At 40.9% G+C, this 17,898-nt stretch overlaps 1 long non-coding RNA gene across 1 annotated transcript in view; it reads right to left on the bottom strand.

Moving 5' to 3' along the window:
* Positions 1 to 1,477: 1,477 nt before the first annotated feature.
* LOC120519115 overlaps positions 1,478 to 17,898 on the bottom strand; it is a 128,481-nt gene continuing 112,060 nt past the window's right edge. Inside the window, exon 4 of the long non-coding RNA XR_005631387.1 lies at positions 1,478 to 2,071. This is a non-coding gene — a long non-coding RNA (uncharacterized LOC120519115). The remainder of the gene's footprint in view (positions 2,072 to 17,898) is intronic.

The following is a 17,898-nucleotide window of genomic DNA, read 5'->3' as shown; positions in this document are numbered from 1 at the left end:
TGGGCTGGCGCCCTGCCCAGGGTTTGCTCCTGCCTTGTGCCCTGTGCTGGCTAGGATTGGCTCCAGCAGACCCCCGTGACCCTGTGTTAGGATATTGCGGGTTGGAAAATGACTGACTGACAATCGTAATGGCTTATGGGTAGTTTGAACACGCACAGTGCAGCACTCTGCCATCAGTGTAGGTGAGGCCAAGGTTAATGAACATGGATGCTCGGCTGTGGGATTGAACCCTTTTTGAGCAACGCATCATAGTGAGAGTTCTTTAGACAGAGGGATTGAAACCTGCTCAAATCTACTGAAGGATGTTGGCTCAATATGGAAGTGAAAACAGCATGACTCAATGAAAAGTTTATGAATGGGTAGAAAAGTTTAAAGTGGGAAGAGCAAGTGTAACTGACGACGCTCAATATGGTTGACAATCAACATCGCTTACACTACTCCACATTGACAAGGTGAAAGTTTTAATCAGAGAAGACTCACTGATTATGTTATCTCCTGTTGCTGCACATTTGGATATCAGCTGTTGTTCTGCATGTGCCTTAGTGCATGATGGCTTGAGGTACCATAATGTTTGGGTATTTAAATAGCTTGCTGATCTGCACATCCTTAAAGCCTTCACAATCTCAAACTGACCTTGAAATTTAGAACTTTGTCCATCAACTCCTTACCAAAAACAAGCCAAACGTGGACTCACGTATCTACCTTATCTTAAGAAAGGTGCAAATAGCAAATGAAGATCCTGGCAATAGACTCCAGAGGTTCAAATACATCATAGTCAGGGAATGGTTAGAGCTGCTGCCTTACATCTCCAGAGTCCTGCTCACTGTCTGTGTGTAGTTTGCACGTTCTCCCTGTGCCGGTATTGATTTCTATCCAGGAATTAGTTTTCTCTCCCATATTGTAATGACTTTCGTATCGTTTTATTTGGCAATACAAAATGAGTCTGGTGTTCATGAGTGCTGGAGTGTGTGAGCATACCTGAACGCCAGGCCTGTTAAGTGTTGTTTTCTACCTTGAGGTCCTTGTGCCGCCCATAACCCTGAACTGGATTTTGATGATTCAGTAGTGGATGGATGCATGCATGTGTGAATGGAGGGCAAATAAAACAAAGGAGATGAGAAAAAGCCTTACAGTTGACGCTCTCCAGTGGTGATAAGGTGCAAAATGAAGGATCCCATAAGAATAAGTATTTTCAACAAGCAAAAGAGAATTGCCTCTGTGAACAGAGCTCATCTGTGTCGGACTGTAACATCAGTTAACGTAATGACACATTCCCAGTGAAACAGTGCAGAACAACGCACTAACTGCATAATAATTAAAATTTATGTCAGCCATAAAAATAATCAATGTTTGTTGTCATTTTGTACTTCTACGAGAATTGGTTTGTGAAGTGCATTTGCTTGGCCTCACTAAAATCATTATTTGTCACTAAACAGTATCAATTATTTTCAATTTATTATTAATGCTGACTGAAAAACACAATAAAATGACAGCATGAACAATACTGCATCATTTGTATATTCAAAGGTAATAAACAGTGAGGAGACTCAGGCAGGCATTTTGGAGACTCAACATTCCTCTCTTTCACTCATCCATGCTGCTTTAACACCGTATTTCAAAAAATGGCTGCATCCTCCCAGTCTCATGATGTTTATTTGTCTCCTTGAGTGCGGTCAACAGGGTGTTTTCTGGACGTTCATTTTCTGTGTGAGGTTGGCACCAAGTTGAATTTGTTCAAATATTTTGCACATTGCGAAAGTTCTGACTAATGCAAAACTCTGTGACCACATTATCCTGTGGTCAATGCAATTTGCAACTCTTTGGGGTGCCAGGCCCGCTGTGTCCGTATAATTGTCAGAATGAAACAAAATAAGACAACACTTGAAGGCGTTTAACACACGTATGAACAAAATAAGGTTGCCCCACAATGATCGGTTAATTGATTCTTCTTGCCAGGCTTTTGTTGCTCAGTTGGTGAAGCTTCTATCCTTTCTTCAGGGCAGTCTTGAATTTATATCCCAGGGAGCAGAAGGGGCAGAGTTAGTCGCCCTTACTGGGTGGTCTTTCCAGGCTGTGGAATAAAGAGAATACAAGGTAGTTAACGGAGGCAGCAACCTCTTTTGGGTAGGGTTGATATCACTTACCTGTGAGGAACCTGGAAGGTGACCCTTTGACACACATACTTGACATCCCTCAGCTGGCTTATCTACACTGGGACCCTACCTTATGTCAAATTTGAAGCTTTGCAAAACATTTCACTAATTTTCTTACTGTTTCAAAAATCCATTACACAACTCTTAATAAATGCTCAGTGTTTGTAAGGCTCCGTCCATCTTGGGAATGGCTTTCTAGTCTCCATCCCTTCATATATGAGTTTTAATACTGCTGTTCTCTACAATAGATAAGAAAACTCTTCAGCTTTCTTGCCCTATGACCCCCTTCTTTGTATTTGTTTAGTATTATTATTTGTAGTATTATAATTTCAGCCTTCACCATGCTGGCTTTGGGTGGCTGCACAACTTTTTCTTCAGGTATTTTGGTTTTTCTCCTACAAGCCAAATATAACCAAGTTAGACTAATTTTCACTCTACTTTGGTCCCGTGCTAATATGCCCTGTGATGGACTGACAGTCTATTTTGGGTTGATTGCTGCCTTGTTATTCTTATCCATTTTGTTTTATTTTTCTTTTCTACTTCATTGACATCTTGTAAAGCACCAGATACACCTGGGGCCTCATGTAAAAACGGCGCATATGCTCAGAAATGTTGTGTAAGAACGTTTCCACGTTCAAATCGCGATGTATAAAACCTACACTTGGCATAAAAGCCACGCACTTGTCCACGGTACCTCATACCCTGTCGTACGCAAGTTCTCAGCTCGGTTTTGCAGACTGGCGGCACCCAGCATCAAAGCAGTGCTACTGTTCCAGTGTGGTTACCCTTTATTTCTTAGATCCACATTCCTGACGCGGCCTTATAAATACACTGAAACTAACCGCATATTGTTTATTAGTGTAATGCATCTGATTGTAGATTACCTGTAACAATATAATGGCCCAGGGAATAGCCATAGTATCCCAAATACCATAACTGCTTTAGCATTGTTACTCTCACTGCACCATCTTCTTTTTCTTTTTCTTCTTTTAGCTGCTCCCTTTAGTGGTTGCCACAGCGGATCATCTTTTTCCATATTACTCTCACTGCACCGCTTGGGAGTATTTATATCACTGTATCTGTGTGTGAATCACAGCAGCAGCTGATCAGAAAGAGAATTATCGGTATACAGCATCAAGCACACGCTGCCTCAGCCATTGCAAAACGTTTTAAAGCCTTTCCTGTACGGACCTCGCGGTTCAGAAACAGTTTAATCCCAAGAACTATAAACGCACTCAATCAATTGCACCTTGTAGAACTGTTTGTACTTATAAGTACAATCACCTCAGTGTAAACTTGCACTGCAGTTATAATATTGCACAACCACTTTATAAAGCGTGTATTTATATATGATGATGATATCATTTTTAAGATGAAATGCAGCAAAATATGTTGATTATATTATACAGACAAAACTTTAACTTCATTTAAATAATCTGTATTGCTAATAATTAAACATGTGAGGTCACAGTGCCACAGCGCTAGCAGGTTCACGTATTGTTCTTGTCTTGCGCTGTATATTTGCTGAGGCTAGCGCGACATTGGAAGGATAGATGGATAGAATAATTAAACACGTACTATGAAGATATTTCAATGTTCCTTAAAAGTTTTGAAGAATCATCGTTGTAAGCTTACAGACGGCTTAACGTCTATTACAGAGCTGATTGTGTGGCGATTGGGTATTTGGGGAAAGAAAAGTAAGGACAGGAAAGGCAGGTTAGTACGTTTGAAAGATACAGGACTGCTGCAATAAATTATTTCATCGAAGGTCACACATGGCGCAGCAGCATCTTGTGTGAGACATGAACAATCACTGAGCCATCGTGTTCCCATGTTTAGTAACATGCTTTCATTCCAATCATCATGAAAATGATATCACGTATACATCTCAGTATTTTAATTATTCAGAGAGCTGTAAAATCACGAATGTAATGGATTCTGTGTCCTGTCGGAGAAAGAGAAAGAACGGAAGCACATAGTGATTCACACACATAGAGCACATAGAAGATCAAATACAAAACAAAGAATTTAACATGATACTTTAGTTACAATGGGATTTGAGAAACTAGTAAATTAAATGATTTTAAGATGAAGTTTATGATGTTCTAGTTTAATGACAAAATAAACTACGTGATTAAAAATGAAATTTTGAGATTAAAGTTGACATTTCGTGCTTTTTTCCCACTGTGTGCCTATTTTTTTTGTCTGTACCCTAATAAGCTCAGACGGTGGGCTACAACTCACCTTTTCACGGCGACTTTGATATGTGACTTCTTTTTTATTTGTTGGGGCAGGACAGCACGTGTGTGCACGAGCGTTACTTTTCACACTGACCGTGATTTATGGAGCGGAAGAACGTGGAAGTTGGAGTACGCACAGATTCCTGCATCTGGATTTTTCTGTGCGTAAGCACATTTCGGCTTTTGTGCTTACGTCATGTTATAGTGTGAATTCTATGCACGGCGTTATGCATGAGGCCACTGGTGTATGAAAATGTGCTTTACAAATAAATTTTGTTGTTGTTGTTGCACTCAGTGCTGCTAGAATCGGCTGCTACCGCTGTGTGATTAAGTGGAGTTTATGCTTAATCGATAGATTGATTATTCTTCACAGATTTATCCTGACATCTGAGAAGACTGCACTTTTTGTTTTAATCCAATATACTTTTTGTGATCATCTCTATTTTGTCTCTATATATTCTTCTTGGATCGAGGCCTTGTCGTGGCAGAAGGGCTTGTGAGGTCTAGTGATCCTCGGAGCTATGTTGATCCTGGTAGGGCTTCCCAAGGCAAACAGATCTAAGGTGAAGATCCAGACTAACTCGATCCTGAGACCCCACATGAATTTAATTCAAGGATCAGCGTTTCCCTTGCCCAGAAAAGGGTACCCGAGGCCCCATCCTGGAGCCAGGCCCTGGGGAAGGGATCGCTGGCACCTGATGGGTGGACCTTTGACCACGGGGCCCAGCCGGGCTCAGCCTGAAGGAGCAACGTGGTTCCGCTCTCTTGTGGGCCCACCACCTGCAAGAGAGGCCATAGCGGTCAGTGCAATGTGATGTGGCTGGTGGCCGAAGGTGGGAACTCTGGCATTCTGACCCTCAGTTGCCGAAACTGGCTCTTGGGACATGGAATGTTACCTCTCTGGCGGGGAAGGAGACTGAACTGGTGCGAGAGGTTGAGAGGTACCGGCTAGATATAGTCGGGCTCACCTCTACGCACGGTCTGGGCTCTGGAACCATTCCTCTTGAGAGAGGCTGGACTTTGTTCCACTCTGGAGTTGCTGTGGGTGAAAGGCGTTGGGCAGGGGTGGGCTTGCTTCTGGCTCCCGGCTCGAGTCCTGCACATTGGGGTTCTCCCCATTGGATGAGAGGGTTGCTTCCCTTCAAGTTGGGGGAAGGACTCTGACTGTTGTTTGCACTCATGCCTCGGGGCATATCTTACATATTGCATATCTTAGCTAGCGAACGAGAGAACTACTTAACAGATTTAGATCAGGTTTTTTTCTAGAATTTGCTTGAACATTCCAGTTAATTTTGTGACTTCTCTCATTGTGCTAAGAATCATATATCGCTTGCCGGAGCAATATATTAGTGCTAATCCGTAACAAAGGCTGCGGGCCAAGGGGAGGGGGAAGCGAGACGTTAGGAGTGAGGACCCGGGCAGGGCCATCCTCACTGTCCTGTTTCACTTCAACGTGGTCGAAGCCACGGGGGAAGGCTAGTATTTTTAATAAACAAATCCAGAACTGTGTCAATCGTATTTCTTCTTCTTCTTTCGGCAGTTCCCGTTAGGGGTTGCCACAACGGATCAATTAAAATTGTTGTCCGCATATTGATTTGGCAAAATTTTACACTGGATGCCCTTCCTGACGTAACCCTCCCCATTTATCTGGGCTTGGGACCGGCATGAAGAAACACACTGGTTTGTGCTTGTTTGATTCAACAAATTTAAATAAGCACATATAAATAGGGTTATAAGGTCATTGTTGTCACATGTACAAAGTACAGTGAAATTCTTGAATGTGCTAATCAACATGCAACACATCGATGAATTTGCAGTTTATTTCACTGCATTGTTTGCATGTTTTAGACAGTATGGCATGTCACTGTATGAAATGGCTCCCCTTTTTGTTAAAGGCATTACAGAAAATAAAGACTGATTGAGAAAGAGGGAGACTTGGCCTGAATCCATCCAACAAAGAGTTTTCAGAGTGGTCTTTTCACAGATCACAGAGTAATAACCCCCTGGTGGCCTCACTGACATGTCTTCCAGCAGCAACCCAAGCTTTTCTGGTTAGTCTTTCATCCAAGTAGTGTCCAGACCCAAACAAGCTTACCCTAAAAGTGAAGGAGGTATTCTTCCTGTTTTTAACCGAGTATTAGCTATTCATAAAGTACAGCTCTGTCTTTCTGTCTGTCTGTAAGGCTAGAACTTATGTTATTTTTCAGAAAAGCTATAGCTTTTGCTATTGTGCCTTCAAGTTGGAGCTGCTTTTTAATTTTCAGTTGCACAGAGGATGGGTTGTCACACAGTTGAAGGTTGTGAATTGAATGCGAGGTTCTGAAAAAGGTAATTTTCTCAACCATCCATCTTTTACACTATCTTTTAAACTTGACATCTTTGGGATCCACATAGGAATGAACCTTTGATGGGATGCCATGACACACCTACACACATTAGAACAATCTAGATGAGAACAGGCCATTCAGACCAACAAAGCGTGTCTCTCTTTTCCACTTATCCACCTTCTGAAATAACTTCAGGTCAAGTTTTGAGAGTACTGCTGTCTACCACACTACTTGGTGTCTAAGGTTCTCTGTATGATGAAAAACTTCCTAATGTTTGTGCAAAATTTATCTTTAACAAGTTTCCAACTGTGTCCCCATGTTCTTGATGAACTCATTTTAAAGTAACAGTCTCAATTCACTGTACTAATTCCCTTAATGATTTTAAACACTTCAATCATGTCTCCTCTTAATCTTCTTTTGTTTAAACTGAAAAGGCTCAGCTCTTTTAATCTTTCCTTATAATTCATCCCCTGTAGCCCTGGAATCAGCCCAGTTGCTCTTCTCTGGACATGTTTGAGGACTGCCGTGTCCTTTTTGTAGTCTGGATACCAAGACTGCACAGAGTACTCCAGATGAGGCCTCACCAGTGCATTATAAAGGTTGATCATAACCTCCTTGGACTCCACACATTGTGCTATATATCCTAACATTCTGTTAGCCTTCTTAATGGCTTCTGAACAATGTCTGGAAGTTGATAGTGTTGAGTCCACTACAACTCCTAAATCCTTCTCATAAGGTGTGCTTTCGATTTTCCAGTCCAACACAGGGCCCACTAATACTCACATACCCACAAACATATACACATTCATCCATCCATCCATCCATTTTCTAACCCGCTGAATCCGAATAGGGTCACGGGGGTCTGCTGGAGCCAATCCCAGCCAACACAGGGCACAAGGCAGGAACCAATCCTGGGCAGGGTGCCAACCCACCGCAAGACACACACAAACACACCCACACACCAAGCACACACTAGGGCCAATTTAGAATCGCCAATCCACCTAACCTGCATGTCTTTGGATTGTGGGAGGAAACCGGAGCGCCGGAGGAAACCCACGCAGACACGGGGAGAACATGCAAACTCCACGCAGGGAGGACCCGGGAAGCGAACCCAGGTCTCCTAACTGCGAGGCAGCAGCGCTACCACTGCGCCACCGTGCCGCCCTATACACATTCATATTGGGCAATTTAGAGATGTCATTCAACCCAAAATAAGGATGAGTACCTGAAGGAAAAGTTAAAGAGACATGGGGGAAAATGCCTAAGCTCCATTCAGGCTGTGACAGTGAGCCAGGATTCTAGGGCTGTGAGTCAAAACAGCTAACCACTGCATCACCACACCACTCCTTAAGATGGTCCTTTTTTAAATCACAATATGTAATTTACTCTTCTGTCCTTAATTTTAGCGCCTATGCTCTGATAAAAGTTCTTTTCAAACAGAAAATGCACTATATGTAGGAATAATTAAATGAATTTTTCAGAAAATTGCATTCACCTTTCATTCCCTCATTATCTGCCACCAGCAGCATGAATACTACAGTCAGTTAGACGGCTGAATCTCATCATACAGGAAAAGAATCTAAAGCCACAGAGACAGAGAGAGCAAAGCAGAGCTTCACAAGTTCAAACAAACAGGCGCTCCGTGGCACCTGCACAGGGCTTCTGTTGTGTTTTAGGCTCTTGCGGACTGCTCCCCTTAGGGATATGGGGCTCTCCAAAAGAACCTGGCAAAGCAGGGCCTGCAACTGCACGCCCATGTCGATTGTAAAGCCTTCTGAGAAATGATGCGGCAGAAATGCAAACCTGCCGATTTTCTGCAGCTCCTGCTCTCATTAATTAAGCCATCCATCAAGCTGCTAGACAAATGGGATTTAAAAAAAAAACACGAACGTGGTATCTGTGTGCAGTCCAGCAGGGAGCACTCGGAGTCTCTTGTCTAGGCAGGCCCATTTGTCCGCTTTTAAGGACATGCAGCAACAGGGGAATCTGTGCAGTCCTTCTTGCATTACATAATGTAAGGAAATGCAATTTCTAATCCACCCTGCCTTGACGGTTAGTTCCACATTTCCCTGGCAGCATTGTCCCTTTGCCTCTGTTTCATTCAGCTCATTTACTGAATAATAGAAAGAACAAAGGTCACAAAGGCTGCATTCATTAATGAAAGAAAAAAAACCTACAAGCTCATTTTCTAGCAAGTCAATTTCTATTTCATGCAGCATGTCTTCCAGTAGCAGCAGCACCCACCATGAACCCTTTGCGCCAGGAAGGAGAGAATTGTTTAGTTTAACTTGAAGGAAACATAATTAAATGGCTGTGAAATGTTGCTCTGACAGAATATGGCTAGAATCCCTACAGCTATGCAAAGAGAGACTCTCCTCTTCCACACCATCTCACACTGGCAGAATTACGTACATATGCCAAATAATTGACACCCGCATGACCCCTTAGATTGCTCTGCAGATTTCTCTCTGTTTGCGAAAGTCCATCAACGGACTCTTTTAAATCTCTTTTCTCTTGAATTTCAGTCAGTTTAACTTCTATTACAACTTTACTAGTCCTGATTCTATCATGCTGTCCTCTCAGGCTGTTCAAAGTGGGAGCCCTATACAAAAGGGCTCAGCAGTTCCTGCAGCACCCCCTGGCAGTCCCTCCTGGAAACCAACAGGGCTGAACCAACAAATACCAATTCACATACACCCCTGTGGGAATTCAAGGTGCCGTTGAAACCCAGGAGGGCTGCCAAATAGCAGTTCAAGGGAGATAGCGCCCTTCATAAGCCATTTCCAATGTCCTTTCATTAAGGAAGTGTCCCAGCCAAGTGATGATCCTGGCCATTCACACTGTATAGCTCACAAGTAAATATTAGAAATAACACTGTCTTTTTCTTTTGAATCCAATCTTTGCCAACTAGGAAGTGCATGAAACTGAACTTTATACCATCAAGGTAATGACATCGGGCATCACACACACACACTCTTTGTCCAGAGGAAAGACAAGATAATACCCCAGGAAGATGTAATGCATCTCTAAATACATAAAATCCAATGTCTGTTTGTCTGTCTGCTCTTCACAAGAGAACTACATAACTGATTTAGATTGAGTTTTTTTCTAGAATTTGCTTGACCATTGCGGTTGATTTTATGACTTCTCTCATTGCACTAAGTATCATAGTTCACTTGCAGGAGTGATATATTTGCATTTGCACTAATCCGAGACGGAGGCTGCGGGAAGAGGGGAGGGGGAAGCAAGACATCAGGAGTGGGGAGCCGGGCAGGGAACCTCCTCACTGTCCTGTTTCACTAATATGTGGGCAGAGCCATGTGGGACAGGTAGTTTAAAACAAAGTCAAAAACAGCTAGAAACAGAAAATGCTATTACCACTAGAGTCATTGGCCTTGAATAAAAAAACACTCAAATAGTTTTTAGAGGCCAAAGAGTTAAAAAAAAATAATAAAATCATACACTAGATCATAACAAATAGTAGACACAGCTTTGCTAGGCTGCTTTCTGAGCTCTGCTTTTACTTCATTTTTTAAAAACGTCTGGTAATAGAGCAAATATTACTGTAATTCTTCAAAATGGCTATTTTTTCTGGCATTCAACAAATGTTCACATTGGAAGAATTGTTAGAAAAAGGGAGATTTGCCTGTTAGTTTTCTTATTGAACACTAATGTATCTACTCTGTCCATCAGTTTGTCTGTATATTACAAAGCTGAAGAACGAGCCTAAGCAACCTGGAAAATGTTCTTAATTCGTTAGCAAGAATCCAATAAAGTCTGATTGGAACAGCAACTGATGATGAACTTTCTGTGGGTGACAAGGATAGTGAAGTAGAGCGGGAGGACAAAACAGAAGATCTCCAAGAACATAGCCACCCCTGCTTCATAGGCCCATTTTTGCTAAATTATTAAAATCATTTATATGAGCCAGATTTCAATGTGTACAAACCAATCAATCTTCACGGTATGGATCAACAAGAATTAAGAACAGAATTCATAATTTCTATATTTTAATAATCTGAATTGATGTTGTAGGGTGTTAAAGGAACAGTCCACCCAATAATAGTATTTTTTTAAATGTTACTTACTCCATGTATTTTGTAGTGGTGGATGAAAAAAAAAAAAAAATTAAACTCAAGTTTTTATGCAGAATGGAGAGAAAAAAGTTTATAATATATTTTAGATCAATAACAACAGCAATGTAAAAAATGTCCATGAAAAAAAAAGTTTCTTATGTTACTTGTGTTGCATAGTCCATGTGTCAATTATCCAGTCATATTCACACAACATGCAAAACACATACTTTTTTTGCTCAATTTTGCTTCAGGAATGATCATAAACTGGAAACTAAAGTTTCATGAATTGAAGACAGGACACTTGACCAATGAATGAGAGGGACATGTTTGTACCAAAGATTGGTATGCCATGTACATGTTCTGAGCCTCCACAAAAGGCAACAGGTATGGGCATTGAAGAGAGATGTATGATTGAAGAGGAGACCTTCACATTATGAAAAAGAGAGAACAAGGCCACTGACGGTTGACAGGAGGGCAGTATGAAGCATACCTTCTGGTCTATAGAAGGCAGTGCATCGTTCCAGGATGAGAAAATTGGACCCATGTTATTCTCTTAGTGGTGAGGTAGGAAGGACAGAGAAGAGAATATTCATGAATGGTTACCCTTACATGAGGCGCACAATTGTATTGCTCTGCCAGCTTACACAACATAGAAACTTGCTAAGAGACCTTGCCCATTAGGGCAACTAGAAGCTGTGGTACACATGGATCTTTTAGAGGAGTTTCTAACCTGGTTTCTCCAAAACCAAAAAGGTTGTTCCATGACCCCAGATGCAATTGTAGAGCTTGGCCAGGAGTGACCGAGAGGGCATTGAAAACTGTTGTATACCCGAAGGCAAAATGAGTTGGTAGGAGAGCTGAGGAGAATGTACTTTAACAAGAGTAAGAGTCTAGGCTTGTGAGAGAGACAAAGTGACGAAAAATAAGATGGAAGCCGAAGAAGGCTTTTTGTTGTACTTGGCAGATGTACAGTAAGGTCATGAGGATTTTTATTTAATGTGGTAGAGGTACAATGAAGTTAAGGGGATTACAATAGTATTAAGTAATATTAAGTAAGAGTATTTAACAAGTAAATGTAGTTAAAAGAGTCGTCAACAAGGCTGGCAAAGCACAGGTCAGTAAAGATCAATAACAAATGCCAACCCGAAAACTCAGTCTAAAATGGAAAAGGTATTTTTTGCTAAATTGTTTAGTAACATTGTGTAACAAATTCCAAAAGACAAGATAAAGAGATGGTAAAACCCTGTTTAATGATAAAAAAGAAAAAGAATAACAAAACTAAATAGATTGTTGGTGTCTTATGGCAAAACCAAAGCTGAAGTAAGTCGCTTCAGCAGATGAACTCTGTCTCTCTTAGACACAGGTTCATGACTGAATGCCCATTTCCACTCCTGCATGTTCTTAAGAAGTGGCAAAGACAGCAGAGGCGGGACTTCTGGGCCAGAGGAGGAAGTGACATCAGTTGTCTTCTGGTTGCCTGTCTTTAGTCTTAGAGGCAGGAAAACAAAAATGAGTCGGTATCAACGCCACCAATCATCCAGTGTCACTGTCTATACTTCTGAAGAGCCCTGAAAATGTCCCCTAAGCGCCCATATCTAATGTTAGAATATTAGAACAGAACACTGGGCACACTTGGAAACCTATTAAGGGTAAACAATACAAACGTTAGGAAGTTTTTCTTTACACCAAAAACTATAGACACATAGTCATGTGGTAGATAGTAGGACTTTAGGGACCTTCAAAACTCGACTTGATGTTATTTTAGAGGAATTAAGTGAATAGGATTCTCCAGCTTTGTTGGGCTGAATGACCTGTTCTTGTCAACATTTTTCTGATGTTGAAGTGTCTGACATGCTGTATGTGCTTCTGGTAGGAGCGTTTAAGAAATAGTGTTTAGATGTCAACTAAAATTCAATGACATCTTTGATAACAGCAACAAGGTGACATCATATGCTGTGTGCCATTCCTGCTATTTGACTAGCAACAGGTGTCATTGCCAACAACAACATGGTGATGCCCAAAAAAAGAACACATGAAAATAAGCGGCAGTGCTCACTGGAAAAATGTGACAAAACAGAAAAAGAGTGTAAAATATAAAAACAAGAATAATAATAATGCACAAAAAAAGTCAAGCTCCTAACACATATTGGCATCAGGCTTTTGTAAATCTTCAATTGTTTTGTACTTTGTGTTTTATGTAAGATTTATTTTCTCTAGCCTTACATTTTTTGTCACTTACAATGACTTACAACCAGGGTGTGTTCAGTGGGTTCTGTTTATCATTTATTTTCATCTTTGTTAATTCTGAAGTATTATTTTCCATTTATTTAATTTTTGTTAATATACATCTATTTATAAATTATTTAGTATGTATGCATTGTGTTTTCTCTTATATTTCTAGTTTTCTGTGAGTGTAATCCCAAAAAGCATGGCCACCGTCATGTCGCTGCTAAGTGGCTGCCCTCAATCAGTACCGCCGCTCCCTATACGCAGAATACGCAGTCTGCGTAGGGCACCAACTCCCAGGAGGGCACCATCCCAGCTGCTCAAAAAAATCATTTTTATATATTATAATAATAAATTAATATTAATAATATACATATACAAATAAACAAAAATATAAACGTATATATTGCATTTTACGGTGAACGCAGAGTAGGCTAAGCACACGTGATGATGCGCACGGCGCGCCCTCACCTCTGTTACGCCTGCCTATTTGGCCAAAAATGATAATAACTGAACAATATGCCTGGTCCTGGAAAGAGACATCAACAGTCCGGCGCCAAGAAACAAAAGAAGAAAAAAGCCCAAGATGAAGCCCGTGCATCACTTTCAGGTACATTCATAATCCTGTGAAACTTTATTTTATTCTGTCGACGTTAATTATGTGTTTTAATGTCGGTAATAAATATAAATGATACAATTTATTTATGTATTTACTTTTATTTGAATAAAGTTCTATTTTGGCCCCTATAGTAGGTGTTTTTTTTTATTATTTTATTTTTACTTCCATAATATTTGGGGGAGGGGGCACAAAAGTAAATTTCTGCTTAGGGCACCCATTTGGCCAGCAGCGGCCCTGCCCTCAATCTATATATTTCAGGCTGGCTGGTCCCTCAGTAGTCCACTTATTGTCTTTTGAAGAGTGCATTTCTGTAAGGATTATATTTTTTCTGTTTTTTATGATTCTGTTTATGGATTACAATTTATGGATTATGGATTAAGATTTACTGCTGTGCATTGCCTTGTTGGCAAATCCTTTTGCCCCTTTTTTGCCTTTTTTCTGTTTTTTGCTATTGTTAAAAATAAATTTCAACCTTTATAAAGGTTATTTGTTGGACTTGTCTCTCAAATTATGGGTTTACTATTACCCTTTCCCTTGAGAGACATTTTTGTCTGTTCTGGGACATCTAAAGGTATTCTTTGAATTTGAAAAGCCTATTATGGGTCTGTGAAGGCCTAAGGCTACCTGTAGATTTTGGGCTGAGGCTGTTTAGGGTGAGGTCTATCTCTAGTCAGGCCAGTGAAGATTCTGGCCTGGTCTGTGGGTCTTTTTGGAAGCCATCAACCTTTTTTGCTATTTGTTGTGCACTTGATCATAACACCCAAAGGTGCAAAGAGACCTTCAAAGTGCTTCTGCTACACCAGTTGAAATGCCTGGGGATAGTCATTAAATATTTGAAGTTCACTTCACACACCCGTCAAGCTCATACAAAGGGGTGAGCTCTCTGGTAAAGAGTACCTCAATTGCAAAGATGTAATAAGAAAAAGAACTGGAAAATCCACTAATAGTCTAAAAATACAGTCTTTAAAATAAGGAAAGAAAATGGGGCAATAAAGCCATAAGACAAATAAATAACAAATGAGTACCTTCAGTATTTCATGATGGAAAGCTCCTTATCATAGTATTTGAGGCCAAGAAATTATAGCATCTCGAGGAAGGAATCTATTACACAGTGGCATTGAACAGAGCGGCGCATGAAAATGAATATTTCTACATGCAGCTGTAATTGTAAAGTCCTTGAAATGAATTATAGGCTGATGATAAACTAGAATTAAATAAGGTCAGTTGCATTTATGGCAAGAGAAACCTTTCATCTAATGGATTCACAGAGAAATCAGCTGAACTCCGAACATCCATCTCCAGAATAATCAAGGGTTAAGAACATTTTTATGATGTGCTGCAAATGCTCTACATAACAACAAAGCAGCTTGTAACCTGAAGTAAAGTGACATGTCCGCAAGAAATTGCCTGTGCCGCGGCTGAGTTAAAAAAAAAAAAAACTCTCAGTCCATTAAATGGCATTATGATGGAAGGGAAATTGGCCTGTTTACAGGGTTTCATTTTATTTAGCAGTATGAAGCCGCTGCCAGAGCCACATACATATGAGGAAGTGTTTCTCAATGACTTGCACTGTCTCTGGCTTTTTTGCTTTTCTGTCACGAAAAAGCCAGGCTGGCCTTTCTTCTGCACCTCTGTAGCTTTTGTTGTTGTCATTTTTTCCCCCCAAGGCCCACACATCACATTTTTGCTCACAACATATGTCAGTTAAGCAACCTGGCAATCCTTGCTGTGCTGCCGGTATAAAGAGCTTGGCGACAGTCTTAGGATTGGTGGCCCAGTCGGCTTGCCCGCGTCAATAAAGGTGAGGCAATTAAAGTTCCCGACAGAGCAGCTGTGCTGACCTCCAAGCCCAATTAGTTTCTAGGAAAAAAAATTCACATCTGACAAGCATCCTGGTCACCCGTCCACCCACTCCATGTCAATTAGTCAGTGAAACATGGACTTTGAGAAATGCAGGGTATGTTATGAAAGAAAAAAAAACACATTTAAAAAATTAAAACACAGTTTTAATAAGCAGGACAATGTAGTGAATCTCAGGCAAATAATTAATTTCATTATTGGAGTTTCCTTAAAAACCAGTTCGTTCCTGAAAGGGACACATGTCAGAGTGACACAAATAAATGAAATTAAAGCCCTGTCATCTGCTGGCCTGTGACCTTGAAGTCCAGACACTCACTGTGAGTACCAGAGCCACATAGCCTCCCAGTACAGATATGGACTTCCTGGGTGTCACTGAACTCATTGCCAGACCAATAGCCTTAGCATACAAAAGAACAGGTTAGAACGTCTAGGATTTCTACCAAAGAAAATTAATTGTAATCATAACAAACATTAAATAATTCAGGAGTACAAAATCAAAGATATTAATAAAACCTATATAGTACATAACAAAATAAATTGTATATATTTTTCATACAGAATAGAAAGTCAACAATAAGCATAAAAACAAGTATATATATCAAACAATATGTAATTACCCAAATTATGAAAGTGCATTTAATCTGGACAGATTCATACTTCAAATAACAAATTCATACAATTAATCTGAGCAGTCTTGTATATTGCAATCACAGATTCATTATACAGTATTAGCTGTCGGTAGGTGTGTGGAGAATTGTAGCTATCAATGGGATAATATAATAGAAATCCTCTGTGATGTAATAATCCACATTCAATCTGTTTTATTAATTAGTGTACATAATGTTTGGCGGAGCTAACTCTTCACGGGGGCAGTATCTAAGTAATAAATGCACAACGTATGTACCTTAATGCACAAGAGATTTTCAGAACAGAATATATGTGCAGTTATACACTATGTGGACAAAAGTAAGTAGACGCTCCTCCAAGTTAGTTTCAGCCACTCCCATTTTTAACAGGTGCATAAAATCGAGCACATAGTCTTGAAATCTCCATTGGAAGTAGAACGGGTCATTCTGAAGAGTTCAATGACTTTAAAGGTGGCACTGTCATAGGATGCCATCTTTGCCATAAGTTAGCATATTCAATTTTTGCTCTGCTACATTTGCTCCACTCAAATGTATGTGCTATTATTGTAAAGTGGTAATGTTTAGTGTGGTGGACAGCCAGCAGCTCAACCTGGCCGGGATGCCCAAAGAGTAGAAGGATGGTGGAAGGACTCTAGATGACGAATTCCCTGCAGCATAGTGGTGCTCTGGATTCCCGCAGGGCATTATGGGATCTGGAGTTCGGCTTCACAGCCCTGCTGGGTACCGTGGGTGCCACTAAGAGACGCTGCAGGAAGACCTGGATTTATATGTTCTGTATAGCGCAGAAGTACTCCCAAGACATGGAGATGGAAGCCCCAAAGTACTCCCGGGCTGAAGAAAATACAAGTTCTCCATCAGACCAGGAAGAGCTGATGAGTCATGTGGACAGAAGGACAGAATCACTTCCAGGTCGAAGGACTATTTAAAGGACTTCTGTGAACCCAGCAAGGGAGCCTGAGTTGGAAGGAGGTGGACAACACTTGCTGGGAGGTGTGGAGGAGAAAGAGTATTGTAATTATTATTGATTTAATTGTGGCTGTCGTGTTTTGGAGGTTCTGTGCAAGAAGAAAATCATTAAAGAATACTTCTTGGTGCTTTTACCCTGTGTCAAGCAAGTCTGTCTGTTGGGTTTAAAGGGGCAACAACGACCCCTAGCATCTTACACTAGGAGTAACAACAGCTCAGCTACAAAGCAGTAGACCACACAAACACATAGAGTGGGGTCACACAGTGTTGAAGCACATAGCGCATAAAAATGGCCTGTCCTCTGTTACGTCACTCACAGAGTTCTAAACTACTACTGGAAGCAGCATCAGCACCAGAAGTGTGTATTGGGAGCTTCATGAAATGAGTTTCCATGCCTGAGAAGCTGCACACAAGCCTAAGATCACTATGCATAATGCCATACGCTGGCTGGTAGTTTAATGTACCCCACCACTAGACTCTAGATCAGTGAACCAGTGTTTTTGTGAAGTGATGAATCCAATGCTCCACTAACTAGCAGTCTCATCAGGTCAGGTCAGGTTGGGGAGTATGCACTGATACAGCACATTGTTGTACCCATCACATGACAAAAAAGCCTCAGATCCTGTTTTAACAACCCCCCAGGCAGACATGCAGTTCAGTCCCACCCTCTGGAAATGGCCCTCTGTCAGCTGCAGCCAGATGTTATGTGGGAGTCCCCTTGGCCTGGTCCAGTCACTTGAGTTCCTAAGCAATGAGGATCTTATGAGTCTGATCACCCTCAGCC

This window comes from Polypterus senegalus, chromosome 18 (assembly GCF_016835505.1).
Source record: "Polypterus senegalus isolate Bchr_013 chromosome 18, ASM1683550v1, whole genome shotgun sequence".
Taxonomy (NCBI): Eukaryota; Metazoa; Chordata; class Cladistia; order Polypteriformes; family Polypteridae; genus Polypterus; species Polypterus senegalus.
The sequence above is the reverse complement of the archived record's forward strand: the minus strand, read 5'-3'. Positions and strand labels throughout refer to the sequence as shown.